The 19,411-nt window shown below is 45.8% G+C and overlaps 1 protein-coding gene across 2 annotated transcripts in view; it reads right to left on the reverse strand.

Annotated features, from left to right (window-relative positions):
• The window catches only part of SLC29A3 (solute carrier family 29 member 3), a 401,717-nt gene that overhangs the window by 305,134 nt on the left and 77,172 nt on the right, over positions 1-19,411 (reverse strand). The window lies entirely within an intron of this gene.

The following is a 19,411-nucleotide window of genomic DNA, read 5'->3' on the forward strand; positions in this document are numbered from 1 at the left end:
CACCTTGCCCAAGATGGCCCTCGTCCTTTCCTCCGACGGAGAGGCCAGAAGCAACACTGTGTCGAGCTTCGCTCCCAGAAACAGTGCGTCTTGCGCGGGCACCAGGTGGGACTTGGTGTAGTTTATGGAGAATCCCAGGTCCGTGAGTAGTTGGACGGTCCTTGCCGTGTGCTCCACGGCGAGCTCCTTCGTCTTTGCTCGGATGAGCCAGTCGTCCAGGTAGGGGTAGATGTGGATCTCCTCTCGGCGCAGCTGCGTCGCCACCGGTGCGAGGCACTTGGTGAACACCCTGGGTGCCGACCTCAATCCGAAGGGAAGGGCTCTGAACTGGTAGTGACGCCCTTGGACCACGAACCTGAGAAACTTTCGGTGTCCCTTTAGGATGGGAATATGGAAGTAGGCATCCTCCAAATCCAACGACGACAGGAAATCGCCCTCCTCCAGTTGACCCAGGACGTGTTGGAGGGTGACCATCCGGAACTTCTGTGCCTTGATGAATTTGCTCAGTCGTCGTAGGTCCAGGATGGGACACCATCCTCCCGTCTTCTTCTTCACGAGGAAGTATCTTGAGTAACTCCGGAGCCCCGAAGCCTCTTTGGGACGAGCTCGATGGCGCCCTTCATGAGCATCGCCTTTACCTCCAAGAGAAGTTGTGGGACGTGATGTTCTTTCCTGGCCACAGGGGGGACGCGCGGGCGCCTCTTTAGAAACTTGAGCGCGTGACCCTGAGCTAGGGCGTCCAGCACCCAACGGGCGGTGGAGATGGACTCCCACGTGCTGATGAAGCTCGCCAGCCGGCCTCCCACCGGGGTGCTTCGGTGGGAGCCCGACCCCACGGCCGGTTTAGTCCTGCTTCGACAAGGCTTTGCCGCCTTGTCCTCCTTGGCGACGACGGCGGGGTCCGCCTGACTTGCCTCGTCCCCTGTAAGCTTCCTGTGACGACGAACGGGCCGCTTGACGGTAGGTGGAAAATCCGCCACTGGAACCTTTGGAGGCACCCTGTTTGCCTCCGCCGCTCCGAAAGGGCGGCCGCCGTTGCTGGAGAACCCCAAGAGCCCGGGCCGTCTCCGTGTCCGCCTTGATGGCTTGAAGGGAATCGTCCACTGTTTTCCCAAACAGGTTGTTTCCGTCGAACGGCATGTCCAAGACTCAAGGCACACGCCGTTGCCCAACTGGCGAAATCCAGTGTCAGCGATGTCCGTCGCAATCGTAATGGCTTGGTCCGACGCCACCTCTCCTTCCTGCAAGATCTCTAGGGCTTCCGCCCTCTTGTCTGCTAGGAAGTCCAGCAGGGGGGCCAGTTTGTACCACAACTCCCTGTTGTAGCGGGCTACGATAGCCAAGGCGTTGGCCGCCTTAATCGTCGTCGCTGCCGACGAGATGACTCTGTGTCCCATCGTGTCCAATTTCTTTCCCTCGCCGTCCGGCGGGGAGGTTGACGTAGAGGCCGCACCCCCCCCGCTTTCTTCCTGGCCGCCGCGGAGACGACCGAGTCCGGGGTCGGCTGTGCCCGAAGGCACAAGGGGGCCGCGTCCGGAACCCGGTACTTCTTCTAGCCGGCGTCGTGGATGGGTTCTTGAGGAGGGCGAGGCCCTCATCCCAAATATCGTCTAGTAGAGGTACAGCGAGGACCGTCTACCTCTTGGTCTTGCGCCGTTGATAAAGGAAACCTTCCTTCTTCTTCTCTTCCGGGCAGAGCTGGAAAAGCTCGGATGCCCTGGCGATCAAGGAGTGAAACGATCCAATGTCGTCGGGCGGCGAAGCCCGGGTGGGAGGTGACGACGGGAGATCCTCGTCGTAAACCTCGTCGTCTGTACCCGTTGCGGCCGTGTCAGTCCCCGTTTCATCCCCACGTGTCGTGAACAGGGAGGAGGGCTGAGCAGGGTGCGATGGCTGAAAAGGAGGTGGAGGATGAATCCTTCTTCTCTTAGGGGGAGGGCTCCCAGAAGGGCCTGGCTCCGGGTCCCCCGTCGGGAGCGGTTCCTCCGTTGGTGGCAACGGCAGTCTCGTCCTTATCTCCGAGCATAAGGACTGTATAGCCAACAAAATGGCCGCCGAGCTGTCTTGCGGCACTGGTTGAGGGAGTTCCGACGGGCGATCTGGAGCCCCGTCGGCACCCTCGATGCCCTTGTCGTCTTCCACGTTGGGGTCCCTCCCGACAAGAAAGCCTTCTTCCACGCCAGAGCCGTGACCTAAGACTCCGATCAGCTCCTCCTCAGAGGTTGAGGCCGAGTCCACAACGACCTCCTGCCCCCCCCTTTTTCTTCTCCATCGGAGGTTTCACGGGGTCCTGTCGATGGGCATGAAAGAGGACTCCCTCCGCGGTGGCAGGGAGATTCTGGGCCCCGGGGTCGCCACCACTGGTGTAGCCTCCACAGGCTGAGCCAGGGCCGCCGCGACTGTCTCGATAGAGGCCTTGGCCAGATGGATCAAGGCTTTCACCACCTTAGGTGCGCTCACTGCCTTCTCCTTGGGGGGAGGGTCACCACCTCGCTCCCCCTCCGATGGGGCCTTAGGGCACAACCGGGGTCTCTCCAGGAGTTTCGCCGGGTGCTCGGCCTTCCTCTTACCCGAGCCAGAGCGTTGGCTCGTGGTTGATGGCGCCGGGGAGGGTGCGCCCTGCCTGGCGCCCGTAGAGCCCGACCGTTCGGCGCTCCCGGTGCCAGCAGACTCACTGTGCTTGGCCTTCTGTTGGACCCCTGTCGCCGGGGCACCCTGAAAGGTCTTAGAAGACCGCTCAGACTTTTTCTTCTTCTTGCCTGACGGGCTCTTTGATTCCAGCCAGTTGGCGAGACGTTGATAGCGGTCCTTCATGGTCCGCTCCGACATATTGCCGCAAAACGCACACTCCTTCTCCACGTGCGTCTTGTCCTCGTGTAGGCAGTAAAGGCAAAGGGAGTGTTCGTCCTCCTTAAAGACATTCTGAAGCTGGCATCCAGGGCAGACCCTGAACAGCTTTCCGGGCGTCGAGATTCCCTTCTCCTGGGCCATGTGCGAGATGGGCCTGAGAAACTTCTGGAGTCCTCCAAAAGCGTGGCTCGACGAAATCTTCACCCTTGAGGAGCGTAGACGAATCCGACACGGGTACCGTTTGATCGGATGAAGAAACGGTGGAGCTTGAGGCTCTTTTGACCGAAAAAAAGAGACATTTTTCTGAGAAAAAACACGAAAAAAAAGCACTAACGCTCGAGAGCAATAGCACGAGGATCCCAACACTTGAACGTGCGGTAAAAATCTGAAGATGGCTGCCAGAGGCGGGGTTTAGGGAGAGGGCAGTCATTGGCTGTGGTCAGTATGACGCAGAGATCAGTGATTGGTTACTACTACGAAAGACAGATCAGAAACAAAACTGATACTGATTTTTTCTTTACCGAGGATTCCCAGCTTGACGACGAGGAATATTCATAAGCATGTGAATCCATGCCAGACCCCATGCTGGAGAAACACATACCTAGACAAGGTAGCTTTGTACTGGTGTAATCAAGAAGAGAGGGAATGGCTGAACCGCCCAATATCCCTGGAAGAGGTAGAGGGAGCTATTAGGTCACTTCCATCCGGGAAATCCCCCGGACGGGATGGATTCTCAGTAGAGTTCTACAAACACTACGCTGGGAAACTCGCCCCATATTTATTGCAGATGTTTCATCAGTGGTGGTGGTGCTCCTCAAACTGGATAAGGTCCAGAATGACTGCTCGTCATATGGACCCATGAACCCAGATAATAAAATCCTGGCTAAGATATTGGCATCCAGATCATCAACTTTGATGCAAAAGATGATAAAGACAAACCAAACAGGCTTTATACTGGGGCGCTCCACCTCGCATGCCATACAGAGGATGTTCAGACTGATAGCCACGGTACCACAAGAGGAGCCAATAACTGCTGCCCTGCTGGACACCACCAAAGAGTTCGAGTGAGTGGAGTGGTCCTTCCTGTTCACAGTAATCCAAAGAAGGGGGGGGGACTATTTATCTCAATGGTGTCACTCTTATATCCATTACCAACAGCTCAGATAAGGGTGAATGGCCAATTCACACCAAACATAAAACACCACAGGGCTACCCTTTGTCAGCACTGCCATTTGCGCTGGTGATAGAGCCACTGGCAGAACGAATAAGGGAGGGTCACCTGCACAGAGGAGTCCAGTTATATAAGCATAGGGTGGTTATTTCTCTTTATGCCGATGGGATAGTGTTGTTCGTTACCAACCCCAAACACAATCTAGATCCAATAATGCGGGATGGTCTCTTGTTGGAGACTACACGGGACTCAAGGTAAACGCAACTAAATAAGTCCTATTTCCATTAACGGGAAAGGTGGACCAATACTCGGACAGATGGGGGTTCCAGTGGCATATGGACCAAACCCAATACCTGGGGGTCAATATTGCCAGGGATGCAGTTTTAATATACAAGTATAACTACCACAAGGTATTGGAACAAGCCAGATCCATGCTGGTCCGGGGAGAGAACCTGCCCCTTAACTTCTATGGTAGAAAATCCCCGATTAAGATGGTGCTAGTACCCAGATCTTATACATTTTCCTCAAAGTCCTGCTGATGTTACCGGGAGAATATTTCCGTGACCTACGATAAGACATACTGAGGTTTATATGGGTGGGAAAACAAGCCAGAATATCATGGGACAAACTGGCAGCAAAGATACATGGGGTAGGCCTAGCCCTGCCAGAGTTTGAAACCTACTTTCTATAAATGGTATGGGGAGTGCGGAGACAGGGCACATGTTGAGGTGAAACGGGCGACAGCGGCACCTGATAGAACATCACAAGCAGGGAACATGGTTGAGTTGACCAACACGCCATGGACGCGTATCAAGCATAAATCTAAAGGGGACATTTTGTACTCCCCGGAGTTACCTATCATACACACCCCTGGGATTCCTCTCACTAGCGAGCAAAGTTAAGTTACTCTTATGCAAAAATTACACATGACCTGTTACAGGGATCTCTTCCCGGGTGGGCAATTCATAACATTGGAAGACCTCAGAACAAGAGAGGTACTTCACGCCCTAGATGCGTTTACGTATTACAGACTGAGAAATTCTCTGCGGCTGATAGTCCCGACCTTCCCTATGCAACCAGGCAGCTGAAATTCTGGACAAGTCCTCCAGGGGGGCTATGGTGGCAGAGTGGTCTCAGCTATATACGCCATTTGTGTGTCAATGAAAGGGTGGGACGGACAGTCTCCTCCAGAGAAAAATGGAAACTATCACTGGGGTGTCAGATTGTACTGCTGCGAAGGCACAAGGAAGGTGGCTATTAATGGGACATTTAAACTAATCCACTTTAAATACCTGCACCAATTTTATACACACCAATCAACTCTGTAGGTTCTACCCGGAGATCCCCAAGGGTTGTGAAAGATGCCATGACACTACTGCAGACTTCATGCAAGCAGCATGGGAATGTCCTCCAATCCCTCGCTTCTGGGACCACATTTTTAACGTATTGGGAGAGAGAACATTCAACAGAGTAGAACGGAATCCACTGATGGTATTGCTGGGATACACAAAGCCCATTACTAAAGGCCTGAGGAAACCGATTGGGCTACTACTGCGGGCTAAGAGGCGGGTGGTGATGGTGTGGGGGGGACTAAGTCTCCAATTATGGAACAATGGAGGGCCGATGTTATATACTGTAATGAAGCTGAAACAGTATATAGCACCCAAACATACAGCCAAGCAGGAACAAAAGATATTTGGGGCCCATACATAAACCACCTGGTGGGGGTAGCTGCAAGAGACACAAGGTAATACCTCAACATCAGGAAACTAGAGTCACAAAGAAGACAAGTGGGCAGTTCCCGTCAAACAACATTCAATGAGTTCACACTCACTTAGAAGTTCAACAATCTCCTATTGACAATACAAAAGATGAGAACGAAAGTTTGCGAGAACGTAGCTCGAAAATCAATGGACACAATATGTAACCGTGATTTGCCGTACTTGTATTGTGTTAAGTGCTTGGGGGGTTGTTAATGACAGCAACTGCCAGTTATATTTGAAAATGCCAATAAGAAGACTTTAAACAAAAACATAGGTTGTGTATTAACCGCAGGTTGGAAAACATTGGCCTCTTAGTTTAGATTATTATCATGTGGAGTGTTAAAGGTCACAGGGTATTATTATTTTTATGTAACTGTAAGACTAGTGTAATTATTGAATATGGCGTTTATGTTTTATGGACTGCTTCATCGAAAATAAACAGTGATAATGATGAGGGAGGACATGTTGAAATTAGAAGATAAAAACAAAATTATAGTCCTGACTTTAAAACACCATTCTCCTCCACCATCTTAACATAGTTTGGGCATACATGTTCTAGATATGCTGATGTTCTACTTATCACAGGGCTATATTTCTTCTTAAAACACAACTTGAGTCAAGATATGCAACATTTGATACAATCTACACACAACCATGTGCTTGGCAACAAACCAAGCATGGAGGAAGCCAACCAAACTCTGCCTTAACAGAGGTAAGAGAGAAATTTTCTTTTTCGCAACATGGTAGCACAATACACTCTGGCATTCACAGGACCCTAAAGACTAGGCCTGTGTGACAGAAGCCAAAAAGCCTAGGGATGCTCCTTGGGCCAGAGCGATCTCTCAGCTCCCAGATTAATGAGATCATCTGTAAATGCCAATATCAGCTCCAAATAATTTGGCGGATACAACTTATGATTGACATGAAAAGCATAATGGATGTAGTCAAAGGTCTCATCCTATCCACACTAGAAAATTGTAACACTCTTTATTTAGGGCTTGCATACAATTAAACATACCTAAATCCACCTTGCCCAAAACATAACAGTCAGACGGGTCAAAGGCTTCAAAAAGAGAGACCCTATCACACCACTTTACGCCACAATAAACCCAGCCTGGCAACTGTTGCACGTGAGCCAATGTAGTGCAAAGACTAGATTTTAAAACATGTATAATAAACTGCATCAGCCAGAATTGAGGCCCATATACTAGAGGGATTCACCAATAGTTCTATAAGATATAGCTGTTTTAGTATGGACCTTACATGTCTGCACCAAGGCACCTTAGTGCTACCATGTTGCGATAAAATATCACACAAAGCACTACTATATTTAGATAACAATGGGGTACACTATAATTACAACCAGTATAAAGGATGCAAAATATGAAGTTAATATTTCATAGTTTTTATGCAAAGTTCAATTTTGAGAGGTATGTTGGGGGTACACATAAGGAGACCCAGTAGCACTTGTGTGAATTTATTTTGTGCCATTAGTAATTTGAAAGTATTGAGTATCCCCATAATTCAGCACCAAAGATTGTCGCTGGCCTTCACTGTACTCGATATATATTTAATCACAGGCTCACACTCCCACTGTCATTAATAAATCTGAGCAGCCCTTTAGTTGATCTTTCAAGTTTGAAAAGGAGTGTGGGAGCCCCTCTACTGAGAACGAACATGGAACATGGGCCAAATACATGTAACCCAGGGTAAAACAGACGTAGACCCCTTGCTCACTGTGCCTTAGAGAGGCTCAGCTTCATCTGACTGAGGAGGTCTAACAAGGCGAAACGCGTGTCTGGGGTTGCTGATTTTACTCTTGTTCAGATGAGAATTGCCTAGTATTTCAGTGCTGTAATGCCCTTGTGGGTGGGACCAGTCTGATATGCAAATGGATATTTCTCCTTTGTGGAGGGTGCAGTGGGCTAAAACGTGGTTGTAGACCCTCCCGAGTGTGAGAAATTGCATAGAAGAGGTTATTTGACCCATGTTTGGTCACAGTAGAGGGGTTCCCACACCCTTGTGATCTTTCAAGTGACTTCTCAAGTTGTATGACATACAAAGCTTTGTTTTGAAATCTAGTGGTTAGCTGGTCATAGCAGCAGTATTTTTCCTGACTTAATGTGGAGCATCAGTTGGTGTTTTAAAATACAATTAATCACACAGCTGATAAACACAAAAGTGTTGGGGCAAGGACCAGCCTTGGTGTCCACCATTTTGCACGGGGAAAACTAAACTTGTAGTGCCTGAGAAACTCAATCGTTCAACCTTTTCTTTGTTACTGTAGAGAAATACAAGGGTTCTTAAAAATGATAGTGGATACCCTGATTTTTTAAATGTTCCCAGAACAGCACGTGGGGTACAGAAAGGCTGTTTTGAGATTTGTAAAATGCACATGGATCTTAACCTTTCTCAGTGTAACATATTTCATTAAGATTAAAACCACCTAAAACACTGGTCAATGGTACTAAGTGCACACTGAAAGCCTGCTTGGAGGTGATGTATTTTGTTCTCTTCTTCAATCCACTCTTTAAGGCAGCCAATAAAACTGTCATAGATTTTGCCTGCTGTATCCAGCACAGAAACCGGCCTGTAGTCACTCGTGGTTTCTCTGCACCCCTTTTTATCAACCTCTGTCTAATTGTATCAAAACGATTAAAGAAAAAATGTTTATGGATATCAATTTCCTCTTTAATTATATAGTCCTCTTTCTTTATTCAAAATACAAAAACACAAATATGATTAAATACAATATTACATTTACGAAATATAAGGTTGAAATTGATTGTTCAGATTTAGTTTTAATCTAGTTCTTCTGAATAGGTTTATACCCTGGTTGATTCTGAATTGTGGCTGTTTGTGTTTTGATGCTTTTAGCCGAAATAAAGAAAATTACTATATAATATCCTCTTAACAGATGTGAAACAGAAGTTTATCTACCCTTGGAGCTTCCCACTTTTCTGACCCTTAATTGCAGAGTACATTTCTTCCATCATAAAGTTCAAGTGCTCAAATGTTTCCCCAGTCACTGCCGTAAGGCCATCATCACTTATAATTTGATTTGTACAGTGTGTTTTTCTTTGTACAATATTTAAAAGTGATCACAACATCGATCCTCTGTAATACTGCCAACAAAACAGGCCCTGGAGTCTAAATTCTACTGCAATATTTTTTTCTATAAATTCAGAGTGTTATTTGCACGGATTTCTTCCAGAAGCAGACACCATTTTTCTTCTGTATAGGATTTCTTTTTGTAATCTTAGGATTAAAGTTGTGTATGACTGCCTAAGCAATCTTACATTATCACCAGTATATTCGCAAACATTCTTTAGAGCACGGATTTCTTTCTTTGCGTTACAACACTTTTTGTCTTATCAATGAGTATGTCATAATAGTGGCCATCTTCACAGTTTTGCAAGGTTTACTGACTAGGGAAGACATAGCAGTAATATTATTGGAATCATGGCGCTACAGTAAAAACAGCACCAGTTGAATGTATACAGACAATTAAAATGGAAATGAGGAAGTTTCAGTTCGAGATGAAACAGAGTTTTCAGAAATTAATCTAAGAAAAATTCAAGAAAGTTCCACTGGATAGCTGACAGAACCAAAAAGTCTTCCCAATTTGCAAGTCTTAACCCGAGGACTATAAAATGTGTGCTCTCTAGTAAGAGTTTATAAACAAGCTTGTCCTGTTGGAACCAGGTCCCGGATTATATATTGCAATTTGAAACAAGCAGAGAGCCTTACATTGAATCAGTGCTTGGATGAGTCGCAGGAGGATCCCAGTGACCATGTTCTGGATAAACTGAAGCCAATGAAGGGAGGCTTCGTGGAGGCCCTCCTCTACTGTAGTTGAATGGTTCCTGTTCTGATTGCATTTACAGCATTCATAAAGTGTTGATATGGGAGCCAGGAAAATCCATAGACCAGATGGAGATAGCTTCTTTCCTATGTTTATTTGCAAGAAATCCCCACTCTTCAATTGGTATAGGGCTGCGTGGTATCCAGTACAACATATACACAAGTTATGTAAATGGGTCCAGCATATGGAGTGACATTTGAATGATTACGAAGTCAAATCAAGTGACACTACTTAAAAGGGGACAACAATAACTTGTTGTGGTATCACTAGGGTGGATGTGTTTCTTGTCACAGCAGAGCAGCACCAATGTGCCCAGTTTCAAAAGAGAGCCCAAGGCTCTCCCTTATTAGGATTAGGTTAAGTACCTGTAGTAGGGGGCTAGAGGCATAACAGTCCTCTGATTGTGACTGAGCTCTCAAACACCATATTCCCCACACTGTCAAAACTAATCTGTGCCATAGGAAGCTGTGCCATACTGAAGGCTAAATTATATCGTGCATGGCGTTAAGGCCGCAGCGTAGTAAAATGGAGGCCGCTACTGCTGTTAAGTGTCATTGGTGCAGGGTTTTGCAGAATGGTACAAGCTTTGATATCCGGGGACCCTCTATGGCTCGACATGATCGTGGCATAACTCAAAAGCTGCTAATAATTGAGCAAGTGGGTATTATTTTCGGTGTGAAGTAATGAAATCTTGATCCATTAACACCATTAGTGACTTAATGAATGTTGTCCTGACTTGCAGCCCATCTATGAATGCTGACAGAATGTTGACACATGCAACTGACAGTTCAGGAGAATATGGACGAGTGCTTGGGTGTGAATGTTCTGAACATGTCACTTGGGAGCCTGCGCCTAAGTGCTTGAGGATGGTTGTTTCTACTGTATACTGCTTAAGAATAACTGGAACCAATTAAGTAATGTATATGTGTATAATAAAGCTTACCCAGAGTTTCTCACTGTGAGGCTCAGAGCTGGTCTATATCTGGACCCACCATCCATCCTCTTTGGTTACTACATTTGCTGATGCCTGAAAAGAACCACAGGAGCACAAGGAAACAAGTAAGGGGAGTTGTTGCGACTGGGGGACTGGGGGTTTATGTGTTCACCCACCACCCATCAAAAGGTGTCATTCATCCTCCAGGGTAAGGGAAACAAAGAAATATGGCATGGAAAAAAGGTGCTCAGGAAAACGACAAATATATCGGTTTTCCACTCTAAAGGAAATGTCCCAGCCAGGCCTGCCCTAAGGCCCCAGTAATGGTGCGATGGCTCCCAGGGAAGTAGCCAACCAACCACTACTTTAAAAGAAAAGCTTAGTGCCACCCACAATTCATATCAAATGGTCAATAACCATCCTCCCTGGCAATCACAGCAGTGCCTGTGAGTGTTATACAGGGCAGTCGCTATGCGATTGAGTGGATGTGATTTCTACAGACAGAGAGTCTAAAGCACAGTGAAGCCCTGTGAGCAGCAGATTTTGACATCAACACTGTGTATGTGAAGGGTTGCAGCTGGTCGGCAGAGTGGTGAGGTGTGATAAACATCAGGAATCAGGACCTTGCAAGGACTCATGGACTGTGTGGAGCAGCTGGGAGGATGCCTAAATCATACAACACAACACTGCACTCAAGCAGAGTGCTGCTCTCCACTCCTGCAAACAAAGCTACCACTCATGCAACTCTGCACAACCTTGACCATCATTACAGAGAGACAAACACACTCCTGCTGCTGCTATGTACTTGCATAGCATTGCCAAACTGTCTTCTACTAGAGCAACCAGCATGTTGCGCATATGCACTCCTTCTAGCCTTGCCAAACACGACACACATCACAACCTGGGACCCTAGAGACTACTAACCAGCACAAACCTTAGCATAGCAATATCAACTGTGAAATTAGACCATCAATTGGTCTCAGCAGGACCAACAGCAATGGCCAACCTACCCCCCCTTGCCAGACCACTGACCAATGCCCTAAAAGACACTTCTATCCATGGACATCCCAGTAAGGTTAATAACAACCAGCCTGCCAAGAGCACAACTCCTCAAGAGTACCTAGCCACCCATCCACCAGCACCTCTAAGGCCCCCGCCCTAATCAGCGCCCTGATCAATGCCAGACCTGGCCCAGCTCACCCGCTAGACATACATGATTTCATTATCTCCAAACATCTAGACGATCTCGCTATCACAGAAACCTGGCTGCACAACACCTCTAGCCCAGCCCTCTCGATAGCCATCCCACCTGGATTCACTATCCACCCCAGAGACGGTCTAAAGGTGGAGGGGTAGCTCTGGTCGCCAAAGACAACTTTAGACAGTTCAGTTCAGTTCCTCCCAAATACTTAACTGTGACCTGCTCTCACTTAAATCATCACTTTCCCACACCTGCACCATCACCATGAACATCATTTACAGCCCACCAGGGTCGCCCCTCGCCTTTGAAGAGGCTCTCCTGCATGTCCTCAACTCTAAATTTAAGCCGGCCTAAAAAATTATTTTATTAGGGGACTTCAATCTAGGGCTTAATGACAAAGAAAACCCCAATGTGGCAGTCATATCCACCTCCTTTAACAACCTAGGGTTCATTCAAAGGACCACCACTCCTACCCTCTCTAAAGACTGCACCCTAGCCTGTCCATCAGATCTAAACTGAAAATTCTCCATATCGTTAAACATGCATTTCCTGTGGACAGACCACCACATTAGGTTATTCTCCATCTCCATCGCCAACCCAACTTCTCCAACCAGTCCACCTTTACTGGCTACCATCGCTAGAAACTCTTGACACCTAACCAAAGAGAAAATTCTACCTCTACTAGGCAAATTACAGCCCAACCTCCAGTTAAGAATTAACCCCATCACCTTTGCCAGGAAACTATCAAGAACGCTATGGATACCATCACTCCTATGGCACCACGCAAAACTAAACCCACCACCCACAGCAACTCTTGCTTTACCACCGGCCTAAAAGTACTCTGTGCTAAGAAACGAGAGGAAGAAACCAAATAGAGAAAAACACCCTCACATACCACTATATCACACTTCTCCATTGCAGCAAAAGATTACAAAAAGACCATCTTTCTAGCACAAAAACCTTATATAGAACACTAGAAATACTAATGCCAACTCAAACACGCACAAGCTCTCTACTATACTAAGAGAGCTCAAATCCCTGTCTGCACGGCCCTCCGACCTTATGAAAGAACGAGACTTGGTGCAGCAACATCCAGAGCGCCCTTCTAAGTAAAATCTCCAACCTCTATGAAAACATTTAATTAAAACCAACCTCCATCAGCCCAGGCATAACACCCCCCCCACCATCAATTCCACGATCGCCAGCCCGCAAGACTTCCTGCCGTTCCTCTTCAACCCACTCACTGAAGCAGAAGTTACCTTCATGCTAAAAGCCCTGACACCATCTAGGTGCAAAGGCGATCCATGCCCAGCTACAATCATTAAGGATGGCTCAGAAGCCTTGATACCGTTCATCACCACATTCGTTAACGCTTCGTTCTCTGTACGTTTAGTCCCTACCGTTCTAAAAGAAGCTTGGGTTTTGCGGTTTCTAAAAATAATCTTCCCTCTACTCGACTATACCTACTAACTACCGTCCTATCACAACAATCCCATTCCTACTAAAAATCTTGGACAGAGCAGACTACCTGCAAGTGCAGCAATACTTCGAGACCCACCGCATCCTAGGATACCACCAATCCGGTTTCCATCCGTGTCATGGCATGGAATCAGCTTCGTTAAGACCTCAAGAACCAGGTCGACGAAATCACTGATGCAGAAAAACCGGCTCTCCTTCTTTTAGGCCTCTCTACAGCATTTGATCTTGTTAATCACAAGATCCCCGGACATCATCTTACTAATGCGACCAACTTCTTGCCAGATGCCACCAACATGATCACTTCCTTCCTTGCCGAAAGATCCATCAGTTTTTCAGATACTTTAAATGCCCCTCACTCCCTAATCTCCTGCGGAGTACCAAAAGGCTCATGCATTTCCCCTACCCTTTACAACATCTTTTCTAAGGGTGTCATTGATTTCCTGGACTCCTGCAACATTTACCACACAAACTATGTCGACAACACCCAAATCCTTCTACCCCCTTGAGGTGACTATACAAAGAACTCTGCCACAATACTTGAAATCTACCGCACTATTCAGGCCTACTACTACTACCTACTCTGACTGAACGACGAAAAGACAGAAATCCACCTCGTGGGATCCCCATCTATGTTAAAACACCATGACCATCGTTGCATCGCCTTCATCATTGATGGCATCTCTATCCCGGTCTCCTTGACAGTAAAGACCTTAGAAGTCCACCTGGATGCTCCCCTATCCCCAACTCGACACGTCAATGCCATTGCGTCCTCCATTGACCATACCACTAAAATCATGAATGCCGCAAGGACAATTCTCTGCCTCACGATTGCCCGTGCCGTCATTGGATCGAGATTAGAATATTGCAACGTCCACTTCATAGGCACCTCAAAAAGGAACATCTGAAAATTGCACGTGATACAGAACAATGCACACCGGGCTTCCCTCAACATACAAAGGCAAGATCACATCCCTGCTGTGCGAAGAGCTGCTCACTGGCTACTGATACCATAGCACATCATATTCAAAACACTTTCAATTAGCCACAAGTGCCGCTCTAACTATGCCCCCCATACCTCTCCCAGAAATTCACCAAAGCTCAAACTGTGAGACCCACTATACCTACCTATGTCCACTGACTTAACACGCCAAGATTCCAATGGGCTAGAGCAGGTGGCACCAGCGTCCCCGTCTTGGCAGCAAAACATTGGAACTCACTACCTCCAGCCCGGAGAGCTGAGTAATTCTACTGTGCTTTCCGCAGACAATTGAACACACTGCTCTTTACATAGAGTCAACTCAAATGCTCTGGACTCCACGAGTTTCTAAGCCACCAACCCAAGGCTTAAAATAACCAGTGTTGCATAGCAATTTCTTCTGCAAATCTGTAGGTTTCCTAATTAAATTGAAAGTTGTGCAGTAAAGACAGCTATTTAAGCTACCTGTTCAATGAAAGCACAGTTCTCCGTGCATTCTTTTCCTGCTCTCGGTACTCTCTCCTCCCTCTTTTCTCTGTAAGTTCAAAGGGGCCAATGGAGGGAGATTGCAAGAGTAATAATCTCCTCCACTCTCAAGAGCCAACGGCCTGTGCAGAAGTGCTAGGAGGGAATGTGTGTTTTCTTTTTCAAATACATGAAAACCAGAAGTAATCAGTATAATACTTTTAATATGCTAACTGTCTTGTGTCTGCAAAGACAAGTATGGGTTAACTTTCTCTTTTCTAAAAGACAGTCATGCAATTCCATCCCTAAAAATGTAAGTTGTTATACAATACATAATTACAGTATTGCTACTGTAAAACATTGTGTTGTCCCCATGCTTTTAGTGGATCTACATCTCACAGTGAAAACTATTTCATTTGTTTGGGAGGATGCATCACATTTATGAGTCAACACCTTTGAACATATACATGATCACATGGCACAATGCTTTTCATGGCAAACCTAGTTCTGTGACCTGCTGGTTGCATATATATGGGCAAATGGTGCAAAACCCATCAACTGATCCCATACTACTTGATATTCTATCTTATCTCCCTGTTGCTTTATAGCAGCTACCCTAAACATGAGATGGTGCAAACTACAATATTCCACCTAGTTTTGCCAGTTCTATGCCTGCTACACCATACACTCTGCTTAGACTCTGACATTTCTTCTCTCTTACATAATGAATACACAAAGCTAACTAGAGGTTTACGCAAAGTAGTAATTGATTGTTCTACCCAGTTTATACATCTACAGATCTGCTGCAATATCATGCCCTGCAGACAGCCTCCATTACTCACTCTGCTCTATGATAATGACTGCATTATATATTAGCACCTGTGGGAGATCCTTTTTATCATATCCATTTATTTGTGTCCATTCATGCATCTAACCTTTTACATTTTACAGATGCTCATTTAGGGCTTGCAAAGTCTACTATCCCACTTTCACAGTCGAGTATATTTTATGCAGGGGAAGTACCATTTGCAGAGGATGTTTGAAGCTTTAATGTAACATTTACTTTGCAGTAGTTATTTTTTTTTGTGACATGCACCATTTTACAGAAAGCAGGTTTACATTTTTGACATCCATTGCTATGGGTCGAGTAGATTTCTTTTAGGTCAAGTAGGTAAACTAACTTTTAAAGGAATTTTAAAGAATTTGCAAGGCCTGACTCTTCTCACTAATGTCTTACTTCAGCGGTACACAGAAATGCTAATTTTATGGCTTGGGTATTAATAACTTCTGGTGACAATGAACATATTAGTATGACACTGCTAATCAAATATGTCTGCTTGCTAATCAAGAACATTGTAATTAGCAAACTCTGCTAATCAATTTTTGAAAACAAATGTGTGCCTTGCTACCCATGTCTGTCTCATTTGACCACACTGCTTATGACTATGGTCTAGATGCCCCGTGGGCTGAGAGCGCTGCTATAAATGTAAAAAATGAATAAATAGGATGGGACCAGAACCAGGAAGTGCATGCTTTGTAGAATAGGTAGCACGCTTAGTGAATGTAACTCTTCCTACCCCTAACACGAAGATGGGATCTGTATTTCGACTTTAATGATTCTGATAGTCCTCATGAGGGTCAGTGGCACCAGTCCCTATAGATTGGCTGGGAGAATTGTGCCATACAATATGAGAGACCTTTGCCGGCCTGAAAAGCACAGTGACCTGCTGAAGCTGGACCACGCGACTGAGACAGCCTTCCTGAAATTTGGCAGTGTGTTTTTAACATTCAATGGTCATTCTTGGCCTTTTCAAGTGACTTAATGACGACTTGTATAATACAGCTGCCTCTGCCAACTGGCCCCCTACATTTCTGCTGCATCAAAAGTCTTTTGATTAGGGGGTTAGCTGAGAGCTGTCCTTCACAGACTGGAGGCCAGGGGGCTGTACATTTTTTCTCACAAGAGGTTTTGTACTACTAATTCCATAAGCCTTGAATAGCACAGTTAATTGTGAGGGACCATGAGAGTGGTAGTCGAAAACATCTGGAGAGCCTCTGATTGGAGAGCCTCCGGTTGCAGACCCCTGCTGGAAATGGCATACCCTTATCTAGTCAACAAAGGTCACCCCTGTGTGCTGTTTTGTACAGGATATTAAAGCTGTGGCATTAGCCACACAGACCCAATAGCAGCTGAGGTTGGCATGTTGTGCCCTAAACATATGTCTAAAATGGATTCCCTATCTGGAGAGCATTCTGAAGATGCAAGTGGGACTGTAACCCTGTTTCTTGTAGTTGTGAATTGGATAGAACTAAATGCACGGTCATTCATTTGACACTTGTCTGTATTTCCTCTCAATTCTCACATTTACTATCCTTGTTGAGAATGTGTTTAGCAGGGAGGTCTGATACTTAATTGAATTGAGAAGTGATATTAATTGAGCAATTACATTTTGCTCCTCTAGGGTGTCATCAATTACATCCATTTCTTCTGCAGCTTCCTCTCCTATGGAAAACATTGCAGCAGTCTTTTTCAGAAGGGATGTATACCCACACTGTTATTGGGGGCACCAGGTCTTGTGACGAGTCCATGGGAAAGTTTAAGAGATCGTTTAGATCCTCTGACTCACTGCCCGTCTTATTCATAGTCCTCCAGATAATCAGAATGTATGTACTCTATTTGTGGGGCTTTTAATGGAGTCCAACATTATCCCTTGCTGGAAAGTGATGCTTTCCCTCAAGCCAATATTCTCTGGTCTATATTCTCTGGTCTGCAGGATGTCTGAAATCTTGGTTATTGTGGTGGCAAACTCCGCTTTACCTCATGACGTGCTAGTTGTCACTGAAGGGGGTAACCTTTCCTCCTCTTCCTCCATTTCTCCCTGTGATTCAATCTCTTGCTCTTACTCAGTGGGAGAGAACTCTAGTAATCCATTTGCCCTCAAAGCTGAATAAAGTGTCTGGTCCTGACTGCGGAAGCATTTCGTAACCAGGGTATTATTTCAGAGCAAAGGTACCGGCGCCGTGGAGATAAGGGTGTGTGGGCTCAGCATGTGTAGTGGAGGATTTCACCTGGGTAAAATGTTTTCTTTCTGTGCCTCCCAGGAAAATACATGCTTTTGAGTTTGAATTCTCTCTGCATTTGGTCCTTTGAACAAGTAAATAAACTGGATGTGTGCAAGGACTTAAGGGTGTGTACAATCTGAGCCGTGCACCATTTTTATCTTTTTCGGGGACTACACTGGCATTTTGACACAATGCTTGCAGGGCATTTTCAACCAAGCAGCGTTTTGTTTCAGTATCGATCACAGGCCTTAGTGCTTACTTTGGTGTCTCGGCCCTCGAGATCTTGGAAAGAGTTTTACTCTTAGAAGATGCAATTTGTTCTGGTGCAGTCTCATGGACACCAGAAGGGGTCACCTTAAGTTTGGTACAAGTGAGACCAGTGGAGGATGGAGAGGACTGCATGAGTGGCCCTGTGGTATCCTCTTCAAGAGGCTGTTCGGGAAGGAATCAACCCATCCAGCCATTGTTTAGATTCTGTAACCTTCATTGAGGTGAAACATTTAGTAAGCTCCGCAGCTTCAGCATAGGCGGTCCAGCACTATATCCTGCAATTCCTAGGGGCCTTGGGTTTAACCTGTATGCATGCCAATCACTTCTGTTTGGTGTGGTACATTGGCAAGCATTGTGTGCTTCCAAATGAACTTAAAACTATAGATGGGGGAACAATACAACTAACGGGTATTTTTTCCAATAAGAGAACAAACTGAGGCAACCTATAAATGAAAGTGCAAGAGGAGGTGGAGGCATTTTTTTGAGCCTCCACCCCCACACTCTCGAGCCAATTTATCGATCAGTGGTGATTTTCGGTGCCTCCTGTCATTGAAGATTTTACAAAGTCAATTTTGCATTATCTTCAGCCTCTCACATGATCAACTGATCAGAGAACGCCAACACGTGAAGCATTATAGCTACCTGTAGGTATAGGGTAAGGATAGTGTGACAGTATAAACATATTCACAAGCCTGAGAAATACATTAACTTGTATGCACCTGGGCAGGGGCCTGGCGAGTGTGGAGGGATTTACCAGTCTGTTTTTTCAATGTCAAGCATTTTATTTTTGTTAAAAAGTAAAAAAAAAGACTGTTTGCTCCAGCACAAGAAAATCCTGCCCAATTATTTGTTTTTTCACCTACTTTAATAACCAAACTGGAAACATAAAATCATTTATTTACAATTGCTGCAAGAAATGAATTCATGATTCAAGAGGAGCAACCTTAATTCACAGCTATTAATTTTACAACCTGAAATTATGCAACCGATTGTTTAAAATCAATTTTGTACATTTCCACCTACGACACGGACATGAAATGTAAAAATAGTAGTACTGACGGCCCTTAAAGACCTGGCAAAACAAATGTGCTCATCAACAACTGTCCTTAACTAGCCACCCATGCTCCTCGCATTCATGATTCAAGAGGAGCAACCTTAATTCACAGCTATTAATTTTACAACCTGAAATTATGCAACCGATTGTTTAAAATCAATTTTGTACATTTCCACCTACGACACGGACATGAAATGTAAAAATAGTAGTACTGACGGCCCTTAAAGACCTGGCAAAACAAATGTGCTCATCAACAACAGTCCTTAACTAGCCACCCAAGCTCCTCGCAGGTCCCCTCTGTGAATCAAGGACAACAGGAG

The sequence above is a fragment of the Ambystoma mexicanum genome, chromosome 8 (genome assembly GCF_040938575.1).
Source record: "Ambystoma mexicanum isolate Mex_15411 chromosome 8, UKY_AmexF1_1, whole genome shotgun sequence".
Taxonomy (NCBI): Eukaryota; Metazoa; Chordata; class Amphibia; order Caudata; family Ambystomatidae; genus Ambystoma; species Ambystoma mexicanum.